At 40.2% G+C, this 12013-nt stretch overlaps 1 long non-coding RNA gene across 1 annotated transcript; it reads left to right on the top strand.

The window, feature by feature from the left end:
• The first annotated feature begins 4692 nt into the window (after positions 1–4692).
• LOC146361756 (uncharacterized) lies at positions 4693–6391 on the top strand. Its single transcript, XR_014799504.1, has 2 exons — positions 4693–4990; positions 5469–6391. It is a non-coding gene; the product is annotated as an uncharacterized LOC146361756 (long non-coding RNA).
• Positions 6392–12013: the final 5622 nt, after the last annotated feature.

Here is a 12013-nt window from a genome sequence, read left to right as displayed (position 1 = left end):
CTCTCCCCGGTCACCTCTTCCAGCTTGTCTGGGGTAACACCAAGGTGTTCCCAGGCCAGCCAAAGGAGATAATCTCGGGTCTGTCCCGGGGTCTCCTCCCGATGGGACATGCCCAGAACACCTCTCACCCAGGAGGCGCCCTTATCAGATGCCCAAACCATTTCAATGTGGAGGAGCAGTTTAAGCCTTTCCAAAGTAATTTTTATTCAGAATCTTTTTAAGGGAATAATTGATGCCTGTCTAAAACTAGGTTGTGCCAAACACTGACCACAGATTTATTCAGAAGATGAACATAGTCACCATTAAATCACCATTTGGCTTGTCAAGCCCTGTTTGTCAGCAACAACCTGTTGTTTTCACAAGCATATATAATGAATAGAATAGAATGGAATAATCCTTTAATTGTCCCACAAGGGGAAATTTGGTTGTATCAGCAACAAAAAAAACAAAACACACACATATACAAAAAGAACAGGACTTGGAACAGAAAACAAAAAACACAATTTTTACATGTTTACATCATGGACATTACCAGAGCAGAGTACAGTACAGTTGTTAAAATTAGCGTACAGATAGTGTGCAAACAGAGCAGGACACTGAAAGATGTTTAAATAGTTAATATTTAGAATAATTAGAAAAGTGCAGATTGTGTATTGTACCTGTGCATTAAAAAGTAGACATGTAACTTCCAATAAGTTAGTGTGTGTATATATAAGCTGAGAAAAGTAATGTGCAGTTATAACAGTAGAAGTTGTTACAGCACTGATGTCAACATCTGTTTGTTGGGAGCAGTTTTTATTGTACAGTCTGACAGCTGCAGGGAGGAGGGACCTGTGGAAACGCTCCTTCATGCATCTAGGATGCAGCAGTCTGTCACTGAAGGAGCTCTGCAGTTCAGCAACATTTACATGCATGGGGCGGGAGACTGTCCATCAGAGATGTTATTTTGGCCCGAGTCCTTCTGTCTCCCACCACCTGCACTGGGTCCAGGGTGCATCCTAGAACAGAGCTGGCCTTGATTTTAATGTGACTTAAAAATAATAAAAAATATATAAATTTTATTTTATTTTAATGTGTTATAAAAGTTGATTCTGTTCATATGGACGTAGCGTTTTCAGTTCATCACTCATCCAAGTGACTTCTTCAGTCTCAGCTGACTGTAGGTTTCCCCAATCTTATAAACAGTACACTTGCGTAATGACTGAAACTAGCACCACTTCATCATAATTATGCAAATTCTCATGACCACCGATCAGCAACCACTGATCACAGCCCATTGATCAGTGGCCATGAGTACCATTCACAGAGAGGTGGGGAATGGCTGCAATCACAGCATTTTAAGATGGTGAAAGATGTACCCTTAGGCCCCCTCCTCGATTCAGAGATGGTCTTTCCCTTTTCTTTCTTTTTTTTTTTTTTTTTTTTTACTTTGCCAAATGGATCATCACGGCCTTGCCGTATTGGTCCATTTGATCGACCTTTGTTGTTATTATTTATTTTATTTTATTTTCAGTTGTTACAGACGGGACAGACATGACTGAGGGATAGGAAAGGGAGAAAGAAAGATGGAGGAAAAGAAAAACAGAAGGGAAGAGAGACAGTGAGAAAGGGCACTTAGAAAGAAAAAGAAGAGGAAAAAAAATCTCCTGGATCACCTGTTGAGAGAAAAAGAAGAGAAAACAAGCAAAAAAACAGAGCAACATACTAAACACAACACCATCACGTTAATCTAGCTAAGTGTAAACAGCAGTAAATACTAAATATTGAATGTTGTTGTGCAGCACGCAGGACCGACAGCACACAATGTGCTTGGAAATAGCAGCCAATAATGGTGTAGTTTATGTCTATGAACAGTGAACACCCGTGTGCACACCTGTGTGGATCAGCGCGCTTGTATTCAAAAGGTTTCCCCATGTAACGGTCTGCTAGAGGATGTAGAGAGCCATAGCCCCGTCCCCCAGGGTATGAAGCAGGCATGGAGGAGATCCAGGCTCCAGACATCCAGAGGCCCCAGAGTGCGAGAGCCCAAGGACCACCGGAGGGGCATCCGTGCCACCCTCCTGGGAAGAGCTGAGGAGAGCCCCAGATGAGGGGTCACCCAGTAGCCATGGAGCAGAAGCCAGAGGGGCCGGCAGCCAGCTGTGCCAGAGTGAACCGAGCCGCAGGCCCATAGGCCGGAAGCCCGAGGGCCCCCTCTGCTCTGGAAGAGGCCTGACCGAGGAACAGGCGCCAGGCCCCGCCAAGTAGTCACCGGGAGTGAGCTGGTACATACCTGAGCGCCCAGCCCCGGACACCAAGAACCACCAACGCACCGATCCCTGAGGGCATCAGTTACCGGCAGGGAGTGTGGTGAGGGGAGATAGGCCTCCATACTTTGGAGGGCCTGGGAGTTCCCAGAGAGGTGGAGTGTAAGACCCGACCTGACATATAGACACAGACAAACAGGTACACACAGACACAAACATGCATTCCCACCCTCATGCACACATATACAAATACTTCGCACTCACCCAAGCTCGAGTTTACCTTTTGGTAAGCTCGAGCTGTCCTGCTTGTAACACATCAACTTTGAGGACAAAATGTTCACTTGCTCCCTAACATATCCCACACACTAACAGGTGCCATGATGAGGACATAATCAGTGTTATTCATTTTACCTGTTAGTGGCCATTATGTTATGCCCAATCCTCTTTATTAGTGGAGGTCCTTCCCAGAAAGCTGATTCATTTCTGTTCATTTGAATGTAGTGTTTTCTGTGAGAGAAACAATTCATCAGCCATCTAAGTCACTTGTTTGGTCCTGAGGTGCCTTTCCTGTTCCTGTGAACAGGCCATCCAATCACTGAACTCTCCTAACACAACATGTAATGAACCACAGGATGAAAACAAAGGAAACAAAAAAGATTTACTCTCTTCAGCTTTGTCAGGGTTGTCAGTGTAGAGAGCAGGTGTGGTTCTAGTTCATGTCCAAATATTTAACATCTATAAATAGTTTTTTTTTTTTTTTGTTTTAGAAATTGTAGAAATATTTTTTATGCACACACCTCACTAAACAAACTTGCTAACCTTAGCTGCATCCCTCCATGCTCCTGTTTAAGTATTTTTCACTTCCCAGCACCCAGCAAAACAGGACTTCTCAAACCAGTGTGAGAGTGCGCAGTAGCAGCATCCATCATTTCACAACCTCCACCTCAAAGCATGTAACAAATCCCAGTTTAATCCACATGAGAATCACATTTCATCTAGAGTATTAAAATTCTGGTGTCCACATACTTCTAATGCCATGTAATCTATTTTAATTCCATGTCCTCTTTAAAGTATATGTACTCGTTTGGTTTTTTTCAGGACATTTTATGCAAATTGTTTGCCATCAAAGCCAAAACAGGTGAAGGTATGAAAATGTGTTTATTCTTAGAAACTAACAAACGCATCCTGACTGCACAAATTCACTGTTCCCTATAATGTCTGTGCTGTTTGTTAGCCGTGAGAGCGGCGCAACTAGTGTCTCCCTTTAAAAAAAAAAAAAAAAAAAAGCCTTTAAAGCTTTTTGTTTAAAGCACAAAACTGAAAAACATCAGCCCGTTACTGAACAGTGACAATGAAACTACAATAAAGTTGCCACTTCAAAGCAGGCGTACAGCAAGAAACAAAAGGCTTCCTTTGTGATGAAATCCCTGAGGATCCTGGACGGTAAACGCTCCCTGAAAAATGCTGCTTTGAGAATTTGACTGTATAATTAGGGTTTTTACAGTGAAGCTGTCAGATGGGTGGGTGAGAGTGTGTCACTTATAAAAAAAAAAATATATACAGATTTGTTCAGTAATTGGCATGAAAATAAGGGATCAGATGGTAGGAGGCTAGCAGGAGCAAAAGTGCACCGCTGGGAATCGTAAAAGGAATACGGAGCGGTGTAATGACTGAAATGAATGTATACAAGGTATTTTTAACCATGAGATCAGAATCTAATACTAGTGATTATGAAATAAGGAAATTATTGTTCGAAAGAAAGTGCCTTCAAATTTGCAGATAATGAACCTCACAGGAACTGTCTGCAGTAGAAGCAATAAAGGAAACAAACCAATCACTTGATTGGGTTTCTTTGGAAGGCCGTGAGGAAGATAATTAGACTGAGGCAATAATGTATTTCTGTGTGTAATGAGACAGACAGTTGGAATATCAGCACATTCATCTGGGATAATGAATCTAAAGGAGTGATATTAAAACTGAAGGCGGGAGCAACAACAGCAGCTGCAGTGTGAGTAAACCACCACCACCACCTCCACAGTAAGAGCAGGCGGACTGAGAGCTGGGAGCCAAGGTTTTTCACCTCCAGTCGCTTCTTTGCGATGAGCCCAGTAAACTCTGGGCAAAGAAGGTGGATGATACTGATATAAAAAGAATATTTATGCAAAAAAGAGTTTGTGGAGACAGCCGTAATGAGCTTTAAATAGTGCAAAAGTACTTTACACTTTTATTTGAATGTGTGTGGGATTTTCTGTGTTATCTCAGAATGGTTGAAAAGCACAGTCTGTTCAGCCAAACTGAGCAGCTTTGACAGCTCTTTTTGTGCACGGCTGTGTGTGTTTGGGAACTTTTTGCAGACATCCAACTCTCCAAAGAATGCTCATCACACCAGCTAGAGCTGCTAGGGAACTGTGACACAAGTATGCAGCCTCATATGGGATCTGTTTTTCTTAGTTTTGGCTCCTGTTTTGATTTAATTGTTGTTGCTTCTTGTGTTTGCAGTGTGTTCAGTGTTTGTGAGTATTTCTGCCTTCATCTTCCTGGTTTATGCTGGTAATCTCTGTTGCTCACAAGTCCGTCTGTACTTTCCCTTCCTGTCTTCATCATTCCTCTGATTGTCTCCGCTTGTGTCTTTTCCTGTCTGTCTTCCCTGTCTTGTGACTGCCTGCCCCACCCGCATTGTTTTCATCCATGTTTAAACCTGCACCAGGGCTCAGGAGGTATTTTGAGACATCGACCAATCAAAGGTAAGTGGTTTGATCGCTAGCTCCTCCAGTGTGGATTGTTAAAAAATGCATCCGTCAGAGGGCAAGTGTGCAAATGTTTGATAAAAGTGCTCAAACATTTAAAAAGAAAAAAGCAGTTGTATGAATGTGCTTGGGTGAATGAGGCAAAAACACATGGCTAAAAACTGCACATCTGCAGGAAATGTCATTGCCAAGATCATTTTGGTTTCAGCGGGATTACTTTGGATATTTTTTCAGTAAATTTCCTCAAATGTTTTATTATTAGCAATGGATCCATCGTTAGCCTTCAGCTACTTTACCTGAATTATTTCAGTTGATAGACACACGTTTCCCAGACACATATTGTCCTAGACTCTTCAAAGATCTTCACTGAATTTTTCTTTTACTTTGAGGCTAAACTTAAATTATCGCAACGGAAATCTTGCATCCCTATGCAAATCATCCTTACAGATGTGTAACTCTACCCTTTTATCGCTAGGAACATCCTGGAGCTGACAAGACAGAGAACTGCACAGATGAATTTACAGCAGCTGCACAGCAGCTTCATCATGCTGGTCCATCTGAATCATCACTTTTCTTAGCACACCTCAGCTGGCTGTTAGTGAAGTACTGCTCACCAGCTGGGCTGCAGTGTGTCCAGATGGTTCTGCTGCACCCATATACATATAAAGTAGTCTTAGTGTTGTTTCACATAAGTGCTGAAATGTTTTAAATTCAGTTTTGAACTATTACATGTTTTATTCTGTTCCAAATCACATTTACATACTTGAGTCGTATGTGCTTATACATCCACTGTGGTTTAAGTATATGAAAATAAAGCAACACAATGACTTATACATCTCATAAACCTATGTTTCATTCACAATAAAAAAAAAATAGAAAACATATTAAATGTTTAAAGTAAGCTCTAAGTTCCCCTCTACTTTTAACTACAGTCTGGAAACATTGGGGAACTGATGAGGCCGGCTGGTGGACTTGTGGGACAGTAATGTTTGGACTGCAGGCAGGCCAGTTCAGCGTGCAGCCTTTTCAACTATGGAGCCATAATGTGGTTATAGATGCCGTTGTTTTGCTGAAATGTCCCTTCCCAAAAAAGACGTTGCATGGATGGGAGCATATGTTGCTCTGTATACACCTTTCCATAGACACTAACACACCTTCATACCATCAGAGATGCAGTCTGAACTGAGCTCTGCTGTCAGGATGGGTCCTCTGCTCTTCAGTCACTCTTTAGTAAATCCAATAAAAATGACTCAGTTTGAACATTTGCCTAGTTTTCTATGTTGTGTGGTGAATAAAATATGAGGTTATGACATCTGCATTTACATTTTACACAACATTCCAACATTTGGAATTTGGATTGTAGTTGATTTGCATTCAAATGTATTACTCAGAATTTTACCCAGAAGTTTAAAAACCTTTGAAGCAATAATTACTGCGAGTCATAGCTGTGACTTCATTGCAATGCTGAGAGTCACTGGGTTTTTCATAGTATCTTAGCATCTTTTTCTTTTTTTATATCTGTGTGACTGATTCTGTGTCTCTGCAGAGGCGTGGCTATTTACCTGCTGCTCCTGGCACACCTGTGTCCAGTCTGCTTATTTCTCTTAGCTCTTCCATATATGCTTTGCCACATTGTTCCCTCACTATTGTTGGTGGCATCACTCCGGCTCTATAATGTATTCTTAGTTATCCATTTTGTTTATTGCATATTCTGTGACCCAGACTTTCACCTTATGTGTCAGCCAGCATCACATCCACTTCAAGTATTCACTTCTGGATTGGCTGCCTTCCCACTCTCCACCTCTTATAGACCTCAGCCTGTGGACGCTTTTACGTTTCTTTGCACAATCTGAGTTTTTGTAATAAATCTGTAGCTATCCTTATTCCAATGTGCCATCTCACATCAGTTATTAGCTCTGGTTCAAATATTACACAGTACTTGTACTAGGTTTTCATCAACGATAATATCTTCTACATTTACCTGGGGTATTCTTCTGCATGGTCATTCTCTATAGTCTCTTACAGTATTTGCCTACTGCAGCATTAGACTGACTCAAACACTGTAGCAAAGTTTAACTTGAAGCATTAGAGCACTTGTGTTTTTATCCTTAGGTTAGCTGAAGAATTCAAATGAAATGGTGTGGAATTAAACTGGAAATGTGCAATGCAGCAAAGTTTCTGTTGTTTCTTTTTTTGTTTTTGCAGGGTTGGTGTTTAAGACCACTCAGAGCACTTAGACAAAATATCAGTGGCTTTCAAGTTCCCATTAGTTACAGGCATGCAGGAAAGGGCTTGGTAAGCAGTTGGTGCGCTCCAGAAATCTCACCATTATTAGTTCGAGGTCAGTAACCAACGCAGGAGCTATACTAGATGTTTAATGAATTTCACACACAGTTCAGTGAAGAGGAAACATGAAATACGCTCATTCATCGTAGAAATTCATTTAGTTTAGATCAGAGGAAAATGTCTGTTTTCGTATATAGCTATAACATTATTTCTGACATATAATACCATTTTCCTGCTTGATTGTGAATTAAAATGATAGAATCTTACAAAAACAATCCAGCACCAGATCAATTGTTTCCTTTACAATTGATCAGAAGTCCCTAAACAAAACCTTTTCCTCAGACACGTGTGTGCTGGACCTGACGTGTGTGCTGTTGGCAGATGGTAAAATAAATGCGATCAGCCAAGTGTTCCAAAAGAACCAATCATGCAGCCAGAGAGAGAGAGATGGGATGAATTTGGTGGGACATCCAATCCCGGGATGATTTTTGACATTGTGTTAAAACACAGCTGAAGGCTCCAGACCTGCAAACTGACGATAACACTGTACAGCTACTTAAAAACAGCTGCTGTAAGTAACCTCAGATCAAGATGTCGGCTTATGACAACACAGGTCCAGCTGAGTTTTGTCAGGATGTGAATATCAAAGAGCTCAAAAGAAGCTCTTGAGCAAATCCCACATTGCTGTTCTTACCAGCAGGTCTGCAACAAGCAGAACTTCTTTTCAGCTCCCCATGAAGACTCACAGTACCACTCTAAAGTTTGGAGTTACTTAGAAATACCCTTTATAATGTAACGTGAAGAAATGTTTTAATTATTGGCATTAAAATAAATCAGAATAATTTACCTGGATCTACAGAGACACCTTTTTATGAAAAAAACAAACTACTTGAGTTCCCCGATGCAAGTTTTATTATATTCTATTATATTCTATTATTTGTGTTCTCATAAAACAACACTTTTATGTTTCCAGCAAAATAATCATTTTATCTCTTCTTTTTCTCTTTCACTTCTGCTCTGTCTTCCTAAAGGAGGCTCTTAGCTGGAAAGCACCAAGGCTTTCCCGACAAATGGGCTATCTGCAAAATAAATGTGAGCGTTTTAATTTTTTTATTTAATTCTACTAAAACATTTCTATAAAGCGCTAAAAGAGAGAAGCTGCCAGGTCTCGGATATCTTGTGATAATATGAGTAGTGTTAAAAAAAAACTATTTCTGTACAAATCATATGAAAGCGCTCTTTCTAGCTAATTACTGATCATCAAGGTTAATGTGAGGGCCCAAAGAAGCTGTATATATGCTCCTAAGCAGTTCATAGCTGCACCATTGCTTATGGTTTTTATGGTGTGCAATCCTGCAGCCCCTCCACATGTTAAAGTGTCCCTGGGTAGGACACTGAATTCCAGGCTGACAGGCCGCATCTTGCACAATACTGTTATATTGTAGACCACCATACTGTTAAAGTATCAAGTATTGTTAAGAGGTGCCATGTGAGCACATGCCATTCTGAAGAATTACTTTGTGGTTTATGAAATGACTGCTGTAAAGTCACATCAAGTAGATGCTACCATAACTGCACAGGTCTCTAGTATTTTCGTCAGGATATGAACATCACGGAGCTCTAAAAGGACCTTTCTTCCAGCAACATGAAACTCAATGAAATCCCACCTTGCTGTGCTTACTTACTGTAAAGCTGAGTGTGTATCCCAGCCTTATATAGAGGTTACTGCATCAGTAGCACAGCGCTTCCTCTGACGCAGCACAAACAGCAGGGCGAGAGTGTCTTTGTGAGGAGCTCTGAGACGGCTCTCTAATGGGAAATAGAGATACTCTTAGTATTTTGCACCTCTTCACTCTGCCGAATCACTTGCTCTGTGGCTCTTTACACGAAGGGTTTGCCGAGCAACGTTTACATGCTGACACATCACAACGATCAGTAACCTGGGGTTAGTCTTTCTGTAAGCATGTCAAACAATAAAATATCATCTTTTCCTGTTTGCCCTCATCACACCTACGGAAATTATCTTAAGAAGTGAGCTGAGGAGTTGATGAATGCAGGATGATGAATGCAGGATGTGACTTTTAGTTCATAAATCAGACATGAACTTTTTTTTGCCAATAAATGTCCTGTAAAATAACTTTTATTATCATCTTATGACATTATGTAGACTTCATAGTGATTCATACCTTTGCTAACACCTTTCCAGAGATGGTGCCTGTAAGCATGTCGTGGTCACGGGATTTTGACTTTTGGAGGTTGAGTTCTTGTTTTTTTTTAGTTTTGTTTCTTGTTTAGTTTTTGAGTCTCGAGTTCTGGTTATATGTTAGTTCTAGTTTGCGGTTATGGAGCTTTATGTACTCCCCTCTGCCCCCTGTGTTTTTCCCTTCTGCCAAGTTTAGTTGAGGTTGTTATCAATTTTCTCTTTTATTTTCTTAGTTATTGTCTCTTGTTTCTTGTTTCTTCAATCATTGTCCTCATTCATTTAGCTGTGTCTCATCACTCTCCTGTTTCGATGTCCCTTATGTCCCATTCACATTTATAGTCCTGTCTTCCTTTGTTCCCTCAGTTCCTCTCCTTCCCTGTTAGCTTCTTAGAGTTTGGGGTTATTCCACTTGTTTACCCTTCATGGAGTCTTGTTTTCTTGGACTTGAAATTTCACATAATAAAAGGATAGTTTTTTGTTCATTATCAGCATGGTTGAGTGTTGAGTTTGGGTCCTTAACAGTGGCAGCTCATCAATAGAGTACACCTGGGCCCTGTCCCCGTAAAAATATTCAGAGGAAAAATAATCCATCAGAATCAGTTAATCATAAAAATACAGCGGTTTGCTCATTCAACACGTGTGGTTACCTGAATGTGCCTGGTGAGCCTTTTTGTGGTCAAATTTTGTGGCATCATGCGTTGAGTTCTTGTGAATAGTATAATTATCTATTGACTTCCTTATATGGGTGCTGGTCGAATGGGAGTCTGTGGACAGATTGAAAGTTTTTCACAAGAGTCTGAGGCTGAGATTCAGTTGGAGTTTGGAATTTGACCCTCAGGGAGCAATTTTGCGCGTCCCTCACCAACTGGCATGGACTACCTGTCTTGTTTAGGAATATGATTAGACAATTTGACGTCATTCACACATTCACACCAGGAATCGTGCCTCAGATGCATGCTGTGGACTGTACTGTTAACACTGCTGGCTTCAAGGCTCATGGCCTTTCGTCCTATGAAGTCTACAGTCTGTAATATATAAGTACTTTTTTTTAAATTAAGGCATCTTAGCTTTTAAATCTTTTGAAACATATTTGTGACAACTAAAAGCCACTCTGAACCTTGTCAATACAGCTAATCCTGTCTAACAAACTAATCTGATTAGTATAAATCTATCAAAATGAACATGATAGAATGAGTGAATTTTGTATTTAAATTCACAATAAATACAGATACACGAATTTCAGTAGGTTAAGATTTGTGTAGATATTTGTGTTTTTTACCTTTTTGACACAATTTTTTGAATTTTGCTTCTGTAGCTCACTGCTGTGAGCAAACACTCGAGGTCATCATTAACATCTCTTTGAACTACTTATGGTGGTCCTTTTTGTTTTGTTACAGTCGATTAATACATAAATATAAAAAAAAATGTAAACTCTGAAAATAAGGTGCCACCTTCAGAAAACTAAAGAAGGTGGCAGATCTCTGCCGCAGCCGGTCCGTGGTGTTTGAGGTGACGAGAAGGGGAAGAAGGACAGTTTCCTGTGGGGCTCCTGTGTTTCTGACACAGAGTGCTGCAGGCGCACATACTATGGTCTGCCAGTCAGGTAGTTAGATAGTTCAGGTCAGTGGGAGAAGGATGATTTCCTGTGGTGCATTGTGATGAAAGGACTTTTGTTTTAACCTACTCCTGTCACTGTCCAGTAGGTCATGGAGAGGAAATGAAGTCTTGTCCAACACAGGATTCTGCAATGTCCTCCTTTCTGATAGCCAAGCTACACATTCATAGCATTACTAGCTTTCTGGATCATTTTGAGTCTGCTACCCTCAGTCTGTCTTTAGTCTTGAGTGTGATTTATGTTTGGCTTCTTTAAGTTGATCTTGATGATATTTCTTTATACTGTATGTCGAGTCTTTAGTTCTTGGTAGTTCTGCTGCAAAATTGATACATATACTCTTTTTTAATGAAGTTTATTAGCCATTTGAAAACTGGATAAAACTGGTGCTGACTGTGTGGAAGTTACTCAAAGCTCAAAATCTTATTTCTGCCTTATTAACTTTTTTTTATTAAGTTAACAAATGTGTAGGGGTAGAGGTAGTACTTTTGTTTCAGCTATATCTAACTATTCTCCCTGTTTCCCATCCTTAAGATTTGCTACTTGACTACAAACCTTTCACTGAGACTATTTCTGATGAGTAGTAACAGTTAAAGTAGATGAATATATCAACTATACAATATTGGCATTATATTTACTAATGACATGCTACTTAACAACTGCTAAGAACAATGCCAAGTTTTCAGGTAAAGGTTGCAAAGATAGTTTGCAAAAATACATTTTTACATCTGTTAAACTGGCATTTTACACTGATCCAACCAAAGAAATGGGAACAAATTTAGTGTTTTTAGGACAGCTACCTGGCAAGCCATCTGAAGTTTCAATTTCCAATTGGTTCTTTGCTAACTTGTCTTATGTGTCACCAAAACACTTCTTCAGCCCTTCTGTTACATGCATTTTTCGGACTGAATGACTCGCA

This window comes from Perissodus microlepis, chromosome 23 (genome assembly GCF_051167445.1).
Source record: "Perissodus microlepis isolate ML-2025 ecotype Zambia chromosome 23, ASM5116744v1, whole genome shotgun sequence".
Classification (NCBI taxonomy): Eukaryota; Metazoa; Chordata; class Actinopteri; order Cichliformes; family Cichlidae; genus Perissodus; species Perissodus microlepis.
Note: the sequence above shows the minus strand (reverse complement) of the source record. Positions and strands in the feature narration are given on the sequence as shown.